Genomic DNA, 20,873 nt, shown 5'->3' with positions numbered 1-20,873 from the left:
TGCCACCAGCTCCTGAGCACCGACCTCCAAGTTCTAACGGTCACTGGGGACCGTGATAGGAATTGAGGTCGTGGAGAGGAGGCCTGGGTGGTTCCTAAGGCAGCATTTCCCGGCCAAACACCATCCTGACCCCGCCAAGGCGCCACGGGCAAAGCCACGGTGGGTTTGAAGGACGCATTCATTGCCTGGCGCCATGGCCTGGCGTGGCCTGGTCGCTTCCTGCTTCTGGGCCAATGCCACCCCACAGTCAAGTTCACGGAGTCCAGGCCCTGAGAGCCCATCAACCTCGGCTTGGCTCAGAATCTGTTCAATGAGATGAAGGAAACAGCTCCTCAGAAATCTCTCACAAAAGCGGGCGATCGGCGCACGGCACCCAGAGATTCATCTTTGGGAGTGGCGGGCGGGGTGCAGGCTTTGCCATGGGCAATGGATTTTCTTTCTTTTTTTTTTAATCTGCTAAAGAAGCTGCCAGTGGGAAAATTCTTCTCTTCCAGGAAAACAAACACAGCCAGGATACTCGTTTTTCTTCTACCATTAAATATGGCCAGTTTGATTTGGGGAGGCTTGTGTGTAGAGGATCTTTTTGATGCCCCAGGACTTGCCTTTTCTCCCTCCCTCTCTTTTCCTCTCCACCTTTGATGGCGCTCGGCACCTTCACACACCGTGGAGACCAACAGCGTTTCATCTCCCTTTTCTATAGCTGGAAATGTAGGTCACGGATCGTAGACGTGGCCTACTTTCACAGCCCTAAATAGAAATCTTTTCCCAGTTTGAGGCTTTTTCCCCCTTGGTTTATGTCTAATAAAAGCACAACCTGCTTCGCCCAGCTACATGAGCCAAGCTCTGACCTCCTCCCCACCCAGCTTTGACCAGGAGCCGGGAAGATCCCCGCCAGGCTCGTGGCCCAAGAACTCAGCTTTCCTTGAAGAGCAACTTGAGGCCAAACATGGACCGGAGCGCGCATGCCATGCTGGGGGGGGGGGGGGGAGGGAGGGCCGCACGGGAGACTGTGAGTCATCAATTAATTTCTCCTGAGCCTCAGAAATGAGAAGAACCCCATGCTCACTGTGAAACGGAGCATTCAAGAATCAAAGCACAAGCACCAGGACAGAGGAAAGGAGGAGGGGAGGGATGGAGGAAGAGAAGGGAAGGGGAGGGGTGGGGAGAGGAGGGAAGAAGAGAGGGAGGGGGGAAAGAAAAGAAGGGGAAAGAGCAGGAAGGAAAAGAGAGGGAGAGAGGTAGGAAGGGAAATGAAGGAAGGGAAGGGGAAGGAATGAAAAGAAAGAGGGAGGGAGGGGAAGAAAGGAAGGAAGGAAGGAAGGAAGGAAGGAAGGAAGGAAGGAAGGAAGGAAGGAAGGAAGGAAGGAAATTCTGCCATCTGCAGGAAGATGGATAGAACGGGACAGTAGCATATGGAGGGAGATAAGCCAAACTCAGAAAGACAACTCTGCATGTTATCTCTCATTTTCAGAATCTGGATCTAAAAACAACAATAACAACAGTGGTAGGCTGTGATTCTAAAAAGGGAGCCATTGGGTGGGGGAATCAACAGAAGGGAGGAGGAGAGTGGCCAGGGGATAAATATCATCAAAGACCATGACCCGTTCATATGAAGAGAACAGGCAAAAGCCCACCAAAACCACAGAAACCGGGAGCGGTGGGAGGGAGCCCATGAAAGAGGAATGAGGGGTGAATTTGGCCAAGAGTCCACTGTACATAGACATGTGTGGAACTCTCACCAGGAAACCCCTTGGTACAAGGTCTTTACACTAAGGGTTTTGTTTTTGTGGGGGGTTTTTGTTGTTGTTCTTTGTCAGTCATAGATGGGGCTTGAACGCAGGGCCTGGGCGCTGTCCCTGAGCTCTTCAGCTCAAGGCGAGCGCTCAACCACCTTGAGCCACAGCGGCACCTCCGGTTTTCTGGTGGTTCACTGGGGATAAGTCTCATGGACTTTAATGCTTCTCAGATCTCCTGAGTAGCTAGGATTACAGGCATGAGCTACCAGGAAAGAGTTCTCTACCCTGCCCACATGGAGTCATGGTTCCCACAGGTGACTGATGAGACTGAGGAGCTGATGGTTTTCATTTTTTCTTCTCAGTTTAAGTAATTTATGATTTACACCACCCTATTGGTCCGTGTGGGGCTGAGGGGGCGGGTTGATGGGCACCACCCAGATCCTAGCCCCAGCTAGGGTCACTGGAGCAGAGAGAGGCCTGCACTCTTCATGTGCCTTCGAACGCCAGGGTGTCCCTGAGACATAGCTGTGAAGCAAATAAAGTACTCATTTGATCTCCGAGATGGCCCATTAACATATACCGAAGTGTTTATAAATATGCAAAACACACAATTAGTCCATGCTGCCGAATCTCTGAGATGGAAAGCTTGAAGGAAGCCTTAGAGGGGAGAGTGGAGGGATGCACATAAATTCTGCCTCTCTTTAAGCCCTACAAGCAATGCATGCGGAATGATTCACTTCTGAGAGTCGCAACACAAAGGCGAGCCATTTACAGGCTCCTCTGAACACGCCACACATCCGAACTTCATTCCAAGCTGCGGAGCCCATTATAAAAAGTAAATGAGTTACCGACGAGAGCAATGGCGGACGGCAGCTGTTTGCGCGCGACTTTATGGATCCTGAATTGCTCTAATCATCGTTTTATTTAAGCTCAGAAGGCCATAAGAAGTGACTGACTGCTGAAAAGACAGCGCCCTTCAGCAGATACACAGGCACTGGCACCGGGGCCCGTGTTCACACCTGTCTCACAGCAACAGGTGCCAAACCACACGACAAAGCGGAGATCCCTCAACTCTCCTGGGCTCTGGCGAGGACCCCTTCCTAAGACACTCTAGAAAAATCCCTCACTAGCAAATGAGATGTTCTCCAGCCCAGTGAGTGACTGCCTTTTGCCAGAATCCTGCCGACACCATCTACTCACGTTCTCTTCCCCGCGGCCATCATTCACCCCCAGCAAATGCCAGCATGGCGTCCAAATGGCTCTGGGTCACCCAGGCCACAAATCTTCACCCTGGTGATGCCAATCTGGTTCTCACTGGACTATGAGGGCCTCGTACTGGGTCTCTGTTGCACACCCCTCCCACCGCAGTCCTGTGTCAAGAAAGGCGCCTCGCACACAGTAGGTTCTTATTGGCATTTCTTGCAGTGAGTGGGTGTTTTTTTTCTGAATCACAGACAGAGCCAGAAGAGCTGAGTGAATACAAGGAGTGAAGGACCCCGTTGGGTTTCCAGCAGGAAGGTGTCTTAACATGAGTTGCATCTCGTGATGACCTTCGGGCCAAGGTCACCAAGTCACACTGTTGGATACCTCAGCAGGAAAGTGTAAAAAAAAAAAAAAAAAAAAAAACAGGATTTGGGCTTAAGTTGGTTGACTGCGAAGAAAGTTCAAAGAAGTGTAGTTGGGTTCAATGATACCAAGACGCAGGGGCATCTGATTCCTATTTTTTGACATTATGGGGATTTGAACTCAGGACTGAACTGAGCTCCTGGGCTAAGCAGATACTCTATCACTTAGGACACTTCTACCCAGCCCCCTTTTGCCTTGGTTGGTTTTGAGAAAGGATCTCACTTTATACCTGCACTGTGTTCTTCCTATGTGTGTCATTGGTTGAGATGGAGTCTTGCAAGCTTTCACTCCTGGACTGACCTTGAATCACAACAGTAATCTCTACCTCCCAACTACCTTGAGCCCCCACAGCCAGCTTGCAAACTGTTCATTTCATTAGGTCCCGTTTGGGCACTACTAGGGTTTGAACTCAGGGCCTCACACTTGCTAGGCTGGCACTCCACCACTTGAGTCATGCCCCCAGCCCAACATTTAACTGGTTATTTTAGAGATGGAGTCTTACAGACTTTTCTGTACCTTCTGGTTTAAAACCATGATCCTCAGGTCTTAATCTCCTAAGAAGCTAGGGCTACAGGTGGGCAGAGTGAGGGTTCAACTGACAGCTAAATTTTTACAATAACATGACACGTTAAAACCCAATCTGATGCTCTCTAGGACTAAAAATAGGTATATAGACATAGATATACAGACATGAATATTCCTCTGTTTGGTCATATTTCCCACAATAGAGTTTGTTGGGTTTGTTTTAATTTTTGCTAGTAAATATAATGACTAGTAGAGTAAGGGTAATTTGATCAAGTTGTATTGTACACATACCTGACTTTGTATAACTACTTGATAAAAAAAAATAATAATAAAAATGAAGGGTGACATTGTCCAAAAACAGAAACATACTAATGAAATGGTAACCCCTCTGTACAATAGCTTAATAATAAAATTATATTTAAAAAAAATAGAAAAGAGCTGGGCACCGGTGGTTCACGCCTGTCATCCTAGCTACTCAGGAGGCTAAGATCTGAGGATCGAGGTTCAAAGCCAGCCCGAGCAGGAAAGTTCGTGAGACTCTTATCTCCAATTAACTACTAGAAAACAGGAAGTGGCGCTGTGGCCCAAGCAGTAGAGCACTTGCTTTGAGCTGAAGAGCTCAGGGACAGCACCCAAGCCCAGAGTTCAAGCCCTACGACCAACAAAAAAAAAAAAAATTAGAAAAGATGTATTTTACTCAGAAACTGACATGCCTTTGTACAACTAAAGATCATTTTTACAATTCACAAAAAAAAATGACTAGTGTAAAGTACAAATATGATAAATAGAAAAAATTTAAACCAAATCTTCTCTTATCATCCAGTGAGAGCCTTGTTATTTTGGAGCATATTTCTTATCATTTTTCTTTATAGGTATTGTTTAAATTTGCTTAAAGAATATGTGTACACTCACATCAACATATGTGTGTGTTCAAACGCCTGTCGCTTTGAGCCTTTGTTCCCTGTTTTAATCATGAACGTAGTGGCAAAGACAGGAGAAGTTCTTTTAACCATATTTCAAGGACTTTGGAGCACTTTGCCACGTAAGTCCCGGTTTCCTTCTCATTCACTTCTCCCCCTTCTCTCCTACCTACAAAACAGGTACGGCTCTCAAGAATTGTTCCCAACTGCTTTGTTCTTACTCAGAGGCCATCCCAGGAAGCAGCAGGTGGAATGGGAACAGCTCACAGGGCTGTGGTGGCTTCTGGGTGTGTGGGGGGGGGGGGTAGAGACAGACATCAGTAGGCTGGACAGTCAAGGGTGAGGATATTCTGTGGTCAGATACATTCAGTCATGGTTACTGCGCAAGTATCAATCCCAGCTGGAGACCCGTGGCTCATGCCCGTAATTTGAGCTAATCAAGAGGCTGAGATCTGAGGATTGTGGTTCAAAGCCAGCCCAGGCATGAAAGTCCATGAGACTCTTACCGCCAATTAATCACTAAAAAGCCAGAAGCTCAAGTGGTAGAGTGCTAGCCTTGAGCAAAAGAAGCTCAGGGAGCTGGGTGCCAGTGGCTCCTGCCTGTCATCCTAGCTACTCAGGAGGATGAGATCTGAGGATCACAGTTCAAAGCCAGCCCGGGCAGGAAAGTCCGTGAGACTCTTATCTCCAATAAACCACCAGAAAACCTGAAGTGGCGCTGTGGCTCAAGTGGTAGAGCCCTTGAGCTGAGGAGCTGAGGGACAGTGCCCAGGCCCAAAGGCGGCCAGGCTCTGAGTTCAAGCCTCAGGACCAGCACCAAAAAAAAAAAAGAAAAGAAAAGAAAAACAAACAAGGAAGGAAATTTACCAAACGCATCCTATGAGACTAGCATTACCCTAAGACCCAAGTATGGACACACACAAAATAAGAAAATGGCAAATCACTTGGTGAGCAGAGACACAAAACAAAGTACTTGCAAACAGATTTCAACAGCACACGAAAGATCATACACATTACATCGTGACCGCACGCCTTTCTCAAGGCCTCTTTGGGGGAAAAAAAAAAGTTGTTTTTGACTTAATGTTTTTGAAATCTACTCACCTTGCTGCTCTTTTCCTCTCTATCCAGGCTGCCTCCTGGCGGTCTTAGCTCTGCGGCTTACAAGCGCTACCTACTCACCCAGGTGTTTTCCTGGGAGAAGGAGTCACAGCTTACAGTACAGTGCCCTCAAACGTGGCTAGCCAACAGGCTGATGAGGTGTCAGATTTATAACAAGGCCTAGCTTAAGGTTCCAAAACGTGAGGAACATGCACAAAACTGTTCTGCCTTCTGATTAAGGACTTTTGTTTAAGTGTCTGACATCGTAAGCCCTTTGGGCGAGGAAATGAAAGGCGGGAGCAGGACTAAAGGAAGCCAGCTGTGCATAATTCAGATAATGGTACCGAGAGGGCAAGAAAACCACAAATGAAGAACACGTGGCCGTCGTCGAAGTCTTTCCCTTCAGAGAGGATGGAACAAAAAGTCAAAACCATCCTCAGCATAAAGAGGACTTCCTACAGACAACCAAAATGGACGCAGATGCTGGGTGAGATTGGGGTGGGGGGGTGCTTCTTGTGTCAATAGACAAACATCTGGAATAAGAGTCTTAGGAAAACACACTGGAATGGGGAACGCCAGGTCGAATGGCCTCCAGCATGTGGCTTCACATTTTTATGAAAGCCCTGGAAAGTAAACAAGCTAAAATGAAAACAACTGCCGGCTGTCCCATTAAACTGAGCCCCCAAACAAAAACAGGAGCAAAGGTCTCAAGAGGCACAAGGGCCAGAGGGAAAACCAGAGCTGCACACTAGTTAAAATACAGAACACGCTAACGCAACTGTAACCCTCTGTATGTCATCTTTATAATAGCAATTCTTAAACTTTTGTGTGTGTGTGTGTCAGTCATGTTGCTTGAACTCTGGGCCTGGGTGCTCTTTAGCTCTTTCAGCTCAAGGCTAGTGCTCTACCTCTTGAGCCACAGCTCTACTTCCAGTTTTCTAGTGGTTCGTTGGAGATAAGAGTCTCACAGACTTTCCTGCCCGGGCTGGCTTTGAACTGCGATCCTCAGATCTCATCCTCCTGAGTAGCTAAGATGACAGGCATGAGCCACTGGCGCCCAGCTATTAAACAATTTTTATTTACTTTTTTTTTTTTCTGGTTGGTCGTGGGGCCTGAACTCTGGGCCTGGGCGCTGTCCCTCAGCTCTTCAGCTCAAGGCTAGCGCTCTACCACTTGAGCCACAGCGCCACTTCTGGCTTTTTCTGCTTATGTGGTGCTAAGGAATCAAACCCAGGGCCACATGCATGCAAGGCAAGCACTCTGCCACTGAGCCACCTTCCCAGCCCCTAAACAGTTTTTTCAAAGAAATAGAATACAACCATGTCCCAGTGGCTTCTCAGGAAGCTGAGATCTGAGAATCTCAAGGTTCAAAGCCTGCTGAGGAAGACTCTTCAATTACCAACCAAAAAGCCAGAAGAGGAGCTGTGGCTAAAGTGGTAGAGCACTAGGCTAAAGTGGAAAAAGCTCAGGGACAATGACCAGATCCTGAGTTCAAGCCCTAGGACTGGCACAAAAATTAAAAAAAAAAAAAACCTTACTCTATGCATGATTCAAAAAACAGCTGAAGAATTAGCCAGGGTCTTAAACCGCTAAAGGCCAAAGACGATGAATGAATACAAACAAACTAATTGGAACAAAGTCCTAAGAGTTCAGATGGATTCCCCAACTTTTGTCTGAACTTCCTGATTACACTGCTGGAACTAAGGAAAGACTTGCGCAAATGGCAGCGAGCTTCATTAAAAGAAACAAAAAAAACAAGTATGGCTTCTCCTTTGTACTCATTCCTGCAGACCTGTTTCACCTGTTTGGGTAAGGAGAGTGACTCCCCACCCTCTCCCTCCCCCTCCCCAAGAGCTATAAACAATTTAAAGAAGTTTGTTTCCCATTCCTGCTCCACCTAAACACCACTAGCCTCTGATTGGCCACCTGAAACCAAATTCTTTATTGTAATAGATTTATACTCAGCCTTTTCTAGCACTCCAGTTGGTAAAGATAGCCAATATTTATTTACCTTCACCTTGAGGGTAAAAAAAAAAAAGTCAACAATTCTCTAGGATAGTTTCTTCTACAGAGAAAATGAGACCAAGTTATTGAGACATTTGAAAGGACCTGAATTAATAAAGAAAGAAGTTGTTCATGAATAGAATAGAAAAACAATATCATAAAGGGGGGGTCAATGACCTTAGAATAGATTGATAGGCTCATTTTATTCCCAATTAAAGTCACAACAGGCTTTTATTTTCATGGAAACATTTTTTTTAGTGATCATTCAATTTTGAAAGGCAATTTTTAAAACTAAACAAACAAAAAAACAACTACTACCAAGCCAGTTCTAAGGAAAGACAGAATATTTATTTTTTTTAAAAAAAATTGCAGGGTGCCAGTGGCTCACGCCTGTCATCCTCTCTACTCAGGAGGCTGAGACCTGAGAATCACAGTTCAAAGCCAGCCTGGACAGGAAAAGCCATGAAACTCTTACCTCCATTAAACCACCAGAAAATTGGAAGTGGTGCTGTGGCTCAAGTGGTAGAGCACTAGCCTTGAGCTGAAGAGCTGAGGGACAGCGCCCCGGCCCAGAGTTCAAGCCCCATGACTGGCAAAAAATATACATTTTTTTCATGACTCCTTTGGAACTGGCTCCAGGGTAAATACAATTACCTACCTTTCTTGCAAGTGACTTTGGTCCACGACAGAGGCTGTGTCCTTCTGGAGTGAGCCTCTTTCCTGCTATAGGAGGCCTGCATATTTCTCTGGTAGCTGCAAACCTCCGTGCCCCCACATCCCAACCTCCTTTCTCCCAAATGGGGGGGGGGGGAGGAGCTATTTTTCCAAATAGAAAGGAAACTGGCTGCAGCCACATGTTAGCTAAGGCTTTCCTCTCTTTCTTCTTTGTGAACACGTCTTTTTTATTTTATTTTTTGCCAGTCCTGAGGCTTGAACTCGGGGCCTGGGCACTGCCCCTGAGCTTCTTTTTGCTCAAAGCTAGTGCTCTACCACGTGAGCCACAGCACCACTTCTGGCTTTTTCTGTGTATGTGGTACTGAGGAATCGAACCAGGGCTTCATGCATGCTAGGCGAACACTCTACCCCTCTAGGCCACATTCCCAGCCCTTGGCGTATCATTTTTACACCCCAACAGGTCCAGCTGCCTGATACTTGTAACAAGGTCTGTTGGGGAACGATTTTGCAAACCTGCCCCTGATCTAATCCATTATCTTGAGGCACATAATCGTATTTTTCGCTCATTCACTTACACACAAACCACAACAAGATTCCAATAAAAGCAACTGAGGACCTCTCTCTCCCCCTGTGGAGGTTGGTTAAAAGAATTCTAGGCCGGGTTCTGTCGCTTACTAGCTAAACAGTTAAGTAAATATACTTCTGTGAGTTATTTCCTGCTCCATGGTTCTTCCTTTTCCAATTTAAAACAGAAGAAGGAAAAGAATAGTCCTGCAGAGCTCCTGCCTTCTTCGCAGTGGTATTGCCATGGATTAAATATGATAATGTACAGCAAAGTGCTTTGCAAACTGAAAATCTAAGGTGTTATGTTTCCCCCGGTGAAAGTAAATAGAGGCCTTCCATCTTCTCTGCAGGAGCATAGAAGTTTGGAGTTTCCATTAAAGGCAAATTTGCCCAATATTTATTGAATCTCTTTTGTTTGCATACATTTGCAAAGTATGTGTACATAAATTACCTCATTTTATCTTCACAGCAAGCCTAGGCAAAGACTGGGATTAAAATCCACTAAACACAGGGAACCGGTGACTCATGCCTGGAACCATAGTTACTCAGGAAGCTGAGATCTGAGGATCAAGGTTCAAAGCCACCCTGGGCTTTGAGAATCTTACCTCCAGTTAACTACCCCCCCCCTCCACACACATACACACACACACACACAAAAAAAAAACAGAAGTGGAGCTGTCCCTGAGCTTTTATGCTCAAGGCTAGCGCTCTACTACTTGACCTGCACAGCTCTACTTACTTCTGGCTTGCTGGTTTGGTTTGGTTTGGTTTGGTAGTTAATTGGAGATTAGAGTCACATGAACTTTCCTGCCTGGACTGGCTTCGAACTTCAATCTTCAGATCTCAGCCTCTTGAGTAGCTAGCATGACAGGCATGAGCCACCGGCACCCAGCCACGAAGAAAATTTTAAAGAAATAAAAAAGAAAATCATTCCTTCCAGCTTTAGTATTTCTTTTATTTTTTTTTAATTTTAAATGTAAGCTTCCCAGCTCACATATAAACTACAATAGGAGAGGGAGGGACACTGTGTGGCTCCATGCTGGCTCCTTCCCAGTGACATTTTCCTGGACTCTGGACCTAGAAGCAACCAAAAAATAATGCAGTTAAGGCACTAATATTTATCAAGTGTTTGCTGAGCCCATGGCGTTATCAAGAGGAGAGAGCAAGAGCGGATGCCGGAAGACTCCGCTCCCCACATCATTACAACATCATAGACCTTCTTGTTTTGTGGAAAAATGGTTGGGGGGAAAGGGGCAAACTGGTTTTTTTTTCTCAAAAAAAAAAATGTGGTGCCAGTGTTTCACACCCATAATCCTAGCTACTCAAGAGGCTGAGATCTGAAAATCACAGTTCAAAGCCAGCTGGGGCAGGAAAGTCCATTAAAAGTCCTAGCTCCAATTAGTCAACAAAAAGCCAGAAGTGGAGCTGTGGCTCAAATGGTAGAGAATTAGCCCTTGAGCCAAAAAAAAAAAAAAAAACTAAGGGAAATAGATGGTATTGAGCAATTATTATTTCATGAGATGTATTAATAGTACAACCTGTATGAAAAAAAAAAGAGAAAAGCTAAAGGACAGCACCCAGGCCTTGAGTTCAAGCCCCAGGACAGGCAGACACACAAAGAAGCCAAGAGTAACACTAAACTCTGCTTCCAAAACAAATGCATAGTTTAATGAAAGAGTCAAAGAAAATGAAGAATCATCAAGTGGATACATTTGATAACTTTAAAAAATAATGTTCATAATCTTGTCACATCTTCAAAATACATTTACATGACAGTCATTATCCAACTCTGGGGCTAACTGGGATTAAAACCAGAAAAGTGATGCACAACAAAAATTCTAGAAATAGTGCTGCGGACTAAATGTGTGAATCTCTCCCAAATTCCCATTGCAACTTCCTGCCCAGGAAGGGGCTTTAAGAAGGAAATCAGGCTGGGTGCCAGTGGCTCATACCTGTCATCCTAGCTACTCAGGAGGCTGAGGTCGGAGGATCACAGTTCAAAGCCAGCCCAGGCAGGAAAGTCTGTGAGACTCTTATCTCCAATAAACCACTCAGAAAACCAGAAGTGGCACTGTGGCTCAAGTGGTAGAGCACTAGCCTTGAGTTGCAGAGTCTGAGGGACAGTGCAGGCCCAGAGTTCAAGCCCCATGACTGACCAAAAAAAAAAAGAAGAAGAAGGAGGAGGAAATCGGTCACAAAGGTAGAGACCTCGTGAGCGGAATGAGTGAGCTTCATGTAAGACCAGGACAGCACCCTGATCGCAGCCTCCTGAAGCGAGGGAAACAAACGTCTCCCAGTCAATAAGCTACCCAGCCTACCACATTGATGACAGCGGTCTGAGGCAGCTAAGATAAATGGATTCAATTGTTCCTAAGATCTTGGTTTCTAGCAAACCAGAAATAAATAACTTGCTAGTGTGATGCTGAATGCTGGGACTTTTCCAGCCTGGTCTCTACAGGCCCTGGAAAAGCCTGACTGTGGTGACCACGCACCTATGCGTCCCTACACACGTCTCTATGTATGTCTCCCCTTGATAAAGCACTGGGAGCCTGGAGGCTTTCCACGCTCACAGTGTACCTTGCACACTTGTCCTCTGGCAATCACCCCAAGAGGTTATACCAGGGTGTGTCTGGCAAACATGAACTTGACCAATGTAAATAAACCCCTTAATCCTAAAGGGACACCCCCATACCCTCTGGAAACCACACACACACACACACACACACACACACACACACACACACACACACACACACACACACACACACACACACACACACACACACACACACACACACACACACACACACACACACACACACACACACACACACACACACACACACACACACCCACACACACCTCCCTTCTGGCCCACCTGGACACAGGGCTGAGGGGCCAGGACCTTACCTCTTGGCCTCTCCCTCCACTCCTACATTCCTTCTTCATCCAACCCCATGCACCTCAGGAGCTGTTGGAGAGCAAGGAAAGAGCCGTCAGGTGTCATTTTCAGCTTTTTTTCAGGTGAGTGTTAAATTCTCTAAAAGAAAAACAAAAAATCTCTCACGTTCGACCTTCCCTATCTAAAAGGTCACCTTGAGTTCCCCCACCTCCCTCCCTGTCCCACATCCACCCCCCACACATACACTTTTAACTACATACTAGAAGGTTTACCTTGCGCAGCCCTGGTGGCGCCCCCTGTGGGAGGGAGGCCTGTGCAGCAGCTGCTGTGCTTCTCTGATGCTTCCATCAGAGAGGCGGCGGGTCAGTTTGTGGGTCCAGATATGGCGCCTGAGGGCTCCCGCGTCAGTTTCTGTGGGTCCAGATATGGCGCCTGAGGGCTCCCGCCTGCCCAGGGCCAGCAAGCCGTGAGCACTGTCTACGGGAGTCTCTCAGCCAGGCGGCTCACACCCATCAGCCTAGCTACCTAGGAGGCTGACATCTGAGGATGGCGGTTCAAAGCCAGCCCGGGCAGGAAAGTCTGTGAGAGTCTTCTCTCTGAGGAACACCAGAAAACCAGCCGTGGCGCTGTAGAGCACTTGCCTTGAGCAAAAAAAGAAAAAGAACAACACTAAGCCAAATGTGTGCAGCGCTTTCTAGAAAAAACGACCCCGCCGCTGGTCATTCCCACCGCCCCCCCTCCCCCCCCACCCCTCCCCCCCCCCCCCCCCCCGCCCAGGGCCCCAGAGGTGGCTCTCACCTGGGAGACAGACAGACGCCTGGCTCGGCTGTCATCCGTCTCCCCCCGGGGGCCAGGTTCCTTTTCACCGTCGGTTGTTGGGGATGAAGGATTGCGGATGATGCTATGTCCAGATGGCCTTTCTGGGCTGTGCCCACTTGAGCACTGCGATTCCCCTCCACGGACGGACGAGGCCGCCTCCCCGCTCCCCGCCCCGTGTCCGCTCCAGGTCTCCTCAGTACTGAGTTCCACACTCCATCTCCGAGTGCCAAGGAAGGAGGAGAGGCTGGCTGCCCTGCCCTGGAGCCTAAGTCCAGCTTGGCGTGCTCAGACAGAGATGAGGGGGGTGAATGGGCCCCTGGCCCCGTTCTCGGGTGCCCTCCCCCCAGTTCATGGTTTGCTCTTTCCAAGTGAAAATGTCATGTGTGTAAGTCCTGCGTGGGTCTGCCCTGTGGCGCTGGCCCCCTTGCCGGGAGACCTCTTGTGGTGCCCTCCTGGTCACCCCTTCCCCTGACACCGACAGTCACCAGCTTCGTGCGTATAGAAAGCCAGCAGAGGACACGTCTGGCAAAGCCGTCCCCGCTCCAACAGCGTATGCATTCTGGGAAACACACTGCAGCAGCCGGGCAGCTGATGCACCTGTCAGTTGTAAACCAGCACATGGGGACCACCCCTCAGCTCCCCCCCCCTTCCAGGCCTCCCTCCCTCAGGGAGAAATTCCATGATTTCAGACTCTCGGGGCCCTTGGTGACCCAGCTCAGCCGCCTCCGAATGGGACATGTGCAGCCGCACTTCTCAAGGGTTCCTGCTGCTCCCGCCACGTGGGCAAAATCCATGCTCGGAAGCCAGGCCGTGGCTAGACTGCCCTTCAGTCTAGCTGCAAACATGGCACAAAGGGCCGTGGGAGGGCAGGAGGGAGGGAGGCAAAGTCCCTCACCTTCAGCTGAGTCTTGCTTAGGGCTCTCAGAACAGCTGGCCTGAGCTGAGGAGATTTGTATTTTCCCCCCTCCTGTGGAACAAACAATTGGAATTCACTTAACCTGTCCAAGCTCAAGTGTCCTCAAGTGTAGAATGGGGGGTGCTGGGAGCCAAGGGCTCTCCCGGAAACCTGCACCCCAGACCATGTGAATAGGGGCTGCCATTCAACAAAGAAAATTAAGAGTGCCAGGTGCAGTCAAGGCCGCTCATCAGTTGACTTTGGGATGTGGAAGCGATTTAGGGTTTTCCAAGAAGAACCTGTTATCATCACCAGGGCCAGAGAAATTCTAAAAGGGGGAAGGGGGGAATCACAGGTTTGGAGGTGCTGGCTTTGAAGTGGAAGAAAAGGGCTAAAAGCCAAAGGATGCAGGGTGGCATCTGGAAATGGAGACAAAAAAAGGGGGGTGGGGAGAAAGTGATGTCGAATCCGCCCTTAGAGCCAAAGAGCGCAGCATTGGCCTCGCTTTGATGTCAGACACGTGGAGGAGATCTGTTTTGAATCTCTGGCTTCTGGAAGATAATAAACCGCCTTCCCTCACCCTCCATTCTCCACGCCCGCACCCCAGTTTCCCACTGGCTCAGCGCTTCTCAGCAGCACCCCATCCCCCTCCGTCCCTCCACCCACAGACTCCAGCTACCATGAAATCAGAATTGTCAAATTTTTGTTTGCTCTGTTAAAAAAATAAATAAACAGGAGTCTTGACTCCCATGTTTACAGGCAGCCCTGGTTGTTTGTAAACCATTCTCCTTCCAAAACACAACATTTTCCTAGCGTCTTCCTCCGGGCCTGTGGCTTCCCTGAGAGCCCGAAAGGCCAAATGGGTATCACCTGTTCCCTCAAGGAATTCACTGTCTAGTTGGAAAAAGAAACACAGAAGCAAATACCTAGGATCCCTGACCTCTCAGAAGTTAAGTGGAGCCGCGAGGCCCCGCCCCCTTAAGGATAGAGCAAGTAGTATGGAGAGAGATGCTGACCAGCCCATCTCTTCCACCTTAAGATCATCAGTCTCACCATGGAGCGATAGGGGCTTCTGATTTGGGGTTTGTTTTTTTTTTAACCCTAGTGAATAATTCCGAGTCATGACTAAGACACTGAGTCACTGAAAGATCTTCTTTCACACTCTACCTTGGGCTCTGTGCCCTTTGCATGTTGTGAGGAATGGATGGATATTTCTAAGACGGAGGCCGGTTAAGAACACAACACATCTGCTGGTTGGAGCACTCGCTTCACCTCCGCATCTCCCCCGCCCCGCCCCAGTCTCAACACAACATTTCAAGTCATCATGGAATTCTTTAGGTAGATGCATAGGACAAACTCAAACTCATCCCTTTTGTTTTTTTTTTTGTTTTGTTTTCTATTGGGACAGAATTGTCACAGGGATATCAAGACAAATAGGTACACAGAAGACTTACTGAAAAAGGAAACGCAACTAATGTCTCCCTCTTGCGTTGAATATTGACTTTGGAAATGGCCAAACTGGCCACCTGTTGGGAGGTATTCTCACATACCTTTCAAGTGGAAGGTCTACAAAAAAAAAAATCACCTTAATGGGGTCCGGGCATGTCTGTTCTATAGTAGGATAAGTTTTGTTGTTTTGTTTTTTTCTGAACCTAACCAGGTAAACCCAGGCATGCAGCGCTAGGAGGCAAAGTGACAAGATCAGCACTATGATTTAGGAGCTGTGATTATGATCAGAGCTATGGTTACGAGTGGCCCATGGACCCTTCCGGAGGCCGTGGCTTCCCCCAGGTGTTCGCTTCAGCTTGAGTTCCCAAACCTACTTCAGCATCAGTAAGACCCTGCAATCATATTGTTTGTTTCCTGGCTACTAGCAAAAGACTCTAACAACAGACATGGCAAGAGAAACGTCCTTGGGGTTCCAAGTTTTCAGAGCATCTATCAAAGCTAATTTGGGGGCTGACATCGCTCTCTTTTTTTTCCTGCTTGTCTTCTCTTTTTTCCTCCTTCAGCCCTATGCCGGCTGCCATGTGGGTAGCCTAACTGCCCAGTGGAGGAAGAGAATGGTGGCCTTCTCCCCGCCCCCACTCCAATCCTGTCCCCAGCACCTCTTGGCCTTGGCATTTTTTTCTTTCCTCCCTCAGCTCTCTCTTCTCAACTCTGAAAGACCATCTACTGCCCCAGAATCTCAAAAAAAAAAAAAAAAAAAAAGCAGCAATTCTTTTACCCCATTTAATCTCAGAACCGCGTTCCATGACTGCTTTAGCAGTCAAGGGGATAGAAGAAGCATGCGTAATCCATCAACATGAATAGCCCCGAGCCTGTCAGGTCTAAAGGGCCCCCCCCCCCCCGCACAGGTGGTATCTGTGGCCATTTACCAAGAAACCATAGGATTCAAGACGTCATTGTCATCCAAACCTCCCCTCCCCCCCCCGCGTGTGTGGGTGCACACGCGCGTGCGAGCATACACACACACACAGAAGCCTAACCCACAGGGTCATCCTTTGACAAATAGCAAACCTAGACTGAGGAACGCTCCAGAGCGTGGCGTGCAGTCCGTCTGCGATACGGGACCGGCTGCAGAGACTCTCCTAGGAAAGGAAAGCCGTCAAAGGTTGACAGGGTGCTCAAGAGAAGTTTCTAACCAGCAGGCAGAGAATGAAGGCAGGAGACAACATGAGCGCTGACAACGTGCTCAACAACGTAGGAGGCCTTCCCCGGGCACCTGGGAGGGCACACGTGCCCTGGGCAGAATGTGCCAGGCCCGGGGACCCTCCAGAGCCGAGCTACAGAGATAGGTGTCATGGAAGGTTCTGGAATACCTCCTAAGGGAGGTTTGAGAAAAGCTACTCCAACAGGATCTGTGGGGTGGGAAGAGGGTCTATTGGCAGAGAAGAAAGAGTGGACAGAGTGCCATCTTCTTAAAACCCACGTCCACCTAGAACCCCAGAACATGGCCTTATTTGGAAATTAAGTCTTTGCAGATGCGTCCTTCTGGATTGGGGGTGAGCCCTTCCTCCAAAGGCCCAGGTGGAGGACGCCCAAAGGCGCGTGGCGGAGAGAGGCGGGGCCATCGCTCTGTGGTGACCTCCCCACGCCAAGGAACACCCACAATTGCCAGAGGCCACCTGAAGTGAGGAGAGGGGCATGATGGGACTGCGGAGGACCCCGCCCGGCTGGGACCTCCATTTGTGGACCTCTGGTATCTAGAACTGCAAGACCATACATTTTTCTTTTCGTTTTTTCATTTCAGACTATTTCTGTCATTGTCATCTGTTCATAGCAATCCTAGGAAGCCAATACAAAGACCAATAAAGGGGCCTGCTGTGGCCGAGGCGCTGGGTATGAAACCTGAGTTTCACGTCGACCCTGGAAAAATAACATTGGCCAAGAGTGATCTGTGGGAATAAGTGGAGAGCGAGCCAGCTGTGGCAGCAAGACGCGCCCCCAGCTGCGCAAGGCAAAGGCCACGCCCATTTGCCGCTGGAGCCAGCTGCCTAGAGTGTGAAATTCAAGGAAATATACAGTCTTCAAGGGTCTTCTGGGGGCCCCCAGGACAGAATCAACCTGCAAAAACCCAAGGATGCTAGCCAAGCAATGCTAGCCCCCACATACGGGGAATGTGTATTAAAAAAACAAAAAAGGTTTCTGGTCTCCTTTGCTTGTCGTACTTGGACGCATTCATTAGAGAAAAATGAATGCCTACAATAGTGCAGAAAAGTCTAAAAGGAACTCCAGCCAAGGCCAGCATGGTAGAGGCAGGAACTTTCTGAGTCACACAAAAGGAAAGGCAAAAGCCATGCCCAGGCTGCTCCCTCCAGAGCCAGCTTTCCTAGCCTGGGAATAAGAGAGGGAATAAGAGAGGCCTGTGTGCTCTGCAGCCCCATACTCTCCCACACACACACACACACACCAGCCTCCCCAGGGCTCATGAAATCAAGCATCAGCGGACGACATCCTGGGACAGGAGGTGTTATCCCCCCACCCCAAAACCTGAGCAGAAGCACAAGTCTACACCCCCCTCACACACACACACACACACATACATTGCTCCTCAATACCCCCCCTTCCTCCTCCCACTACAACCCTAGAAGCTGTCTCTTAAAGAGGGAAGAGCCAACAAACAAGCTAGTTGCCCTTGGCCTCATCCCTGGGTCTGGTTTCTTTTCTTTCCCAAGCCTTCAGGCTTCTCCCAGCCCTAGGCCCTTCCCCTCCCCCTCACACGTCCCTCCAGCTTTCATTTCTTGCTCTCTTCCAATTCAGCTCCTTCCTGAGGGGGTGGGGGAATGAGTGGTGGGGGAGGGGGGGTTCAGAGCCCTTCCTTGAGCCATTGCCTATAAACCTGCCACCTGCATCCTTTATAATACCGCTGACAGCGAGGCCTCAGCTCCAGGTACCTCTAGAAGATGGAAGTTAGGGCTGAGCTTGTGCATTGTGTGTGTCGGGGGGGGGGGGGGGGCCTGACAAGGGAGGAAAAGAGGATTCTTATATAGATTTTCTCAAGAAATTAGACCTAATACTGGAAGTTTTCTTGTTCTTTTGTGTTGGTTTATTTTTTAATTTGGCCTACCTCTTACTGCCCCCCCAGCCCCACCCCGAAATTCTACTTCTAGAAATTTGCTCTGAGAAAATAAGATAGGTGTGCCAGAGTTCGAGCCAGGCTGCCCATCACAGCCTCTGTAAGCAGAGGAACATGAAAGTCAGTGGCGCCTAAAGACCAGAATGGAAAAGCCACTTCAGTGAAGTTCTGGAACATTCTCTCGGTGGCTTCTTTCTCTAAACCAACTGAACCAGGGAGGGTTCGCTCCCCCGCTGCCTCCACAGGACTGTTTCCTTGCTCAGTTTTGTTTTTACCTCTGTTGCATTTTTTGAGCCATTTTCATGTTAGATGTGAGGCCGATAACATTCCAAGGGATGTTTTGAAAGAAAAGATGTAGAAAATGTTTTTTAAGATCATTAAGTGAAAATAATAATAACATACTCTGTGATGTCATTCCTACTGAAAAACTAAAGATGTATCTGCACGAGGTTGAACAGGGTGCGTGGCTGGCCAGGAGGACTTTCTGGTGATTTCTACCTTCTCGCTCATGCGGTATTGTGCTAACTTCTCTCCAAGGAATACATTGGGGTGGGGGGGCGGGGGGGAGGAGGTGATCAATCTCAAAAAAACAAAAAAAGAAGTCTTTTCAAGCCACAAGTCATTCACCTTATACTCGCTCCTTCCTGTCTTGGATAAACTTCTACAAGGAATAGAGAGACTGCGTTCCCTTCCTCACTCATTCCCTACCCTACCCAACCCTACTCCATCCTGTCAAAGGCTCACGCTCTCCCCCTGCCTCTCCCTCCCATCAACAAAGCCACCCAGGGGGTTCTACTGTCCCCCCCTTCCAGGCTGCTGTGTCACATCGGTGGGTCAGGAAGTTCAGCAGACATTCATTCAGCACCTATTGTACACCTGGCACACTGGTAGGCACTTTCTGAGGCAGGCTGGGGGGGGGTCGGGAGAGACTGGGTGCCCGCTCCCCCCTCCTCTGCACCCCTGCCTCGACCAGGACCCATGGAGGACAGCTCTCTTGTTCTCTTGGGCAGGATCTTACACCCTAGATTCTTTGTTTGGCTCCCCGAAGCCCTCCTCTGTATCTCTTCTTCCTCTGCCTCCCCGCGCTTCTCCCTGTCTGTCTGTCCTCAGGACATCTGTCCCGGCCTTCCTGGGGCTGTTTCAGCAGTTCTTCTTAGGGAAGACTCGGGGACATCATTGTCCAACACCCCAGGCCAGGCAGGAGTGCACAGTGTCGCCATGTCTGTCTCCTCTGAGGCCACAAGGGATGTGTGTCATTCTGAGCTTCCACCTCCCACCTCTTGTTCCCTTCTTAGTGGCGACCCCTCCCTAGGCCCACAGACACTCGAGTGCTCCATTTCCTCACTTCTCTCCTCCACTCGCCATCTCATGGAGGCATCTCGTCTCTCTCCTAAGGCCTCCTGTCTGGGGCCCAATCTCACAGCTCTGCCTTTCACAGGCCACTAGCTCCCCGCAACAAGGCCCTGCAACCAGCGGCTCGCTCCCTTCACCCCTCCTTCCCACTGCAAACTCTGTTCGCTTTCCCCACGCCTGCCACTCCCCCCCTGCCATACTTCTATGCCTGAGCCCCAGCCAGTCTCAGCCCCTGAGTCTTCTCCCACCCACCCTGGTTCCAGAGCTTTCTCCAAGCCCCTCTGCTAGACGTGTCCCCCCCCCCCTTCCCTTCCAAGCTTTAGTCACGGAAGCACATAGTGCTCACTAGTTGAGACTTGAATGATCAGTTTCCTTGGGCTTCCCTTCCAAATCAAGGTGTGGGACAGCCACACTAAGCTGTAAGTCATTGTACTCCTAGCCTCCGGGCCTGGCCCAGACCTGGGGGGGGGGGGGGCGGCGGAAGGGGCGGAGCCCGTCACAGTTCACCCTCACAGGAAGAAGCCTCTTGACTAGGTTCCTGTTGCCCTTCCTGAAGATAGGGCAGACCTAGGTGCCAGCCATTTCTAGAGCTTCCTGCAGGACCTGGCCTCCCCACCCCTTCACACCTACAGATCACCCTAGTCGAGGCAAAAAGACCACACACACCCCAAAACCTTTCCTCCTCCTCTCAAAGTCCCCCAACTGGTCTGCCAAGACTTTGATCCACCGGAAAGAGAAGAATGATGAGGCCTTTGTCAAGCGGGAGACCCCACCCGCACCCGACCTGTCCAAAAGTGACTGGAGCAAACACCTCAAACACAGGAGACCCCTGTGTCCTGAGCATAATTCCCCGCAAGGGCCTTGATACCCACCCCCGCCCGGCCCCGTAAATGAAAACCTTCCCTGGTCACTGTATTCTCCTGTGTGCCTGGCCCCTTAGCCATCTCTGAAATGCTCCCTCCCTCGAATCTTGTCCCAAGGTTGATGGCCACATAAAAAGGATCCGTAGTGTTCAGGGCAAGGAAAGCAGAGATCAGCAACCATAATGACCTCCCTCTCCCCCTCCCCCCGACACACACACCCCAATCCTGGAGCCAGGGGATACGGGCTCCTCCTCAGGCTCAGGGACACATTCATCCTGTCCCTCTGCTGAGAGGAGGAGGGAAGGAGGTTTATT

The 20,873-nt window shown here is 49.2% G+C and overlaps 1 long non-coding RNA gene across 1 annotated transcript; it reads right to left on the bottom strand.

Moving 5' to 3' along the window:
* Positions 1-10,090: 10,090 nt before the first annotated feature.
* On the bottom strand, positions 10,091-13,750 carry LOC138842053 (uncharacterized). Its single transcript, XR_011376582.1, has 4 exons — positions 12,849-13,750; positions 12,323-12,691; positions 12,059-12,119; positions 10,091-10,225 (listed from the first exon to the last, which is right to left on the bottom strand). It is a non-coding gene; the product is annotated as an uncharacterized lncRNA (long non-coding RNA).
* Positions 13,751-20,873: the final 7,123 nt, after the last annotated feature.

Source organism: Dipodomys merriami, unplaced genomic scaffold (genome assembly GCF_024711535.1).
Source record: "Dipodomys merriami isolate MVZ:Mamm:240054 unplaced genomic scaffold, mDipMer1.0.p SCAF_33, whole genome shotgun sequence".
NCBI lineage: Eukaryota > Metazoa > Chordata > Mammalia > Rodentia > Heteromyidae > Dipodomys > Dipodomys merriami.
The sequence above is the reverse complement of the archived record's forward strand: the minus strand, read 5'-3'. Positions and strand labels throughout refer to the sequence as shown.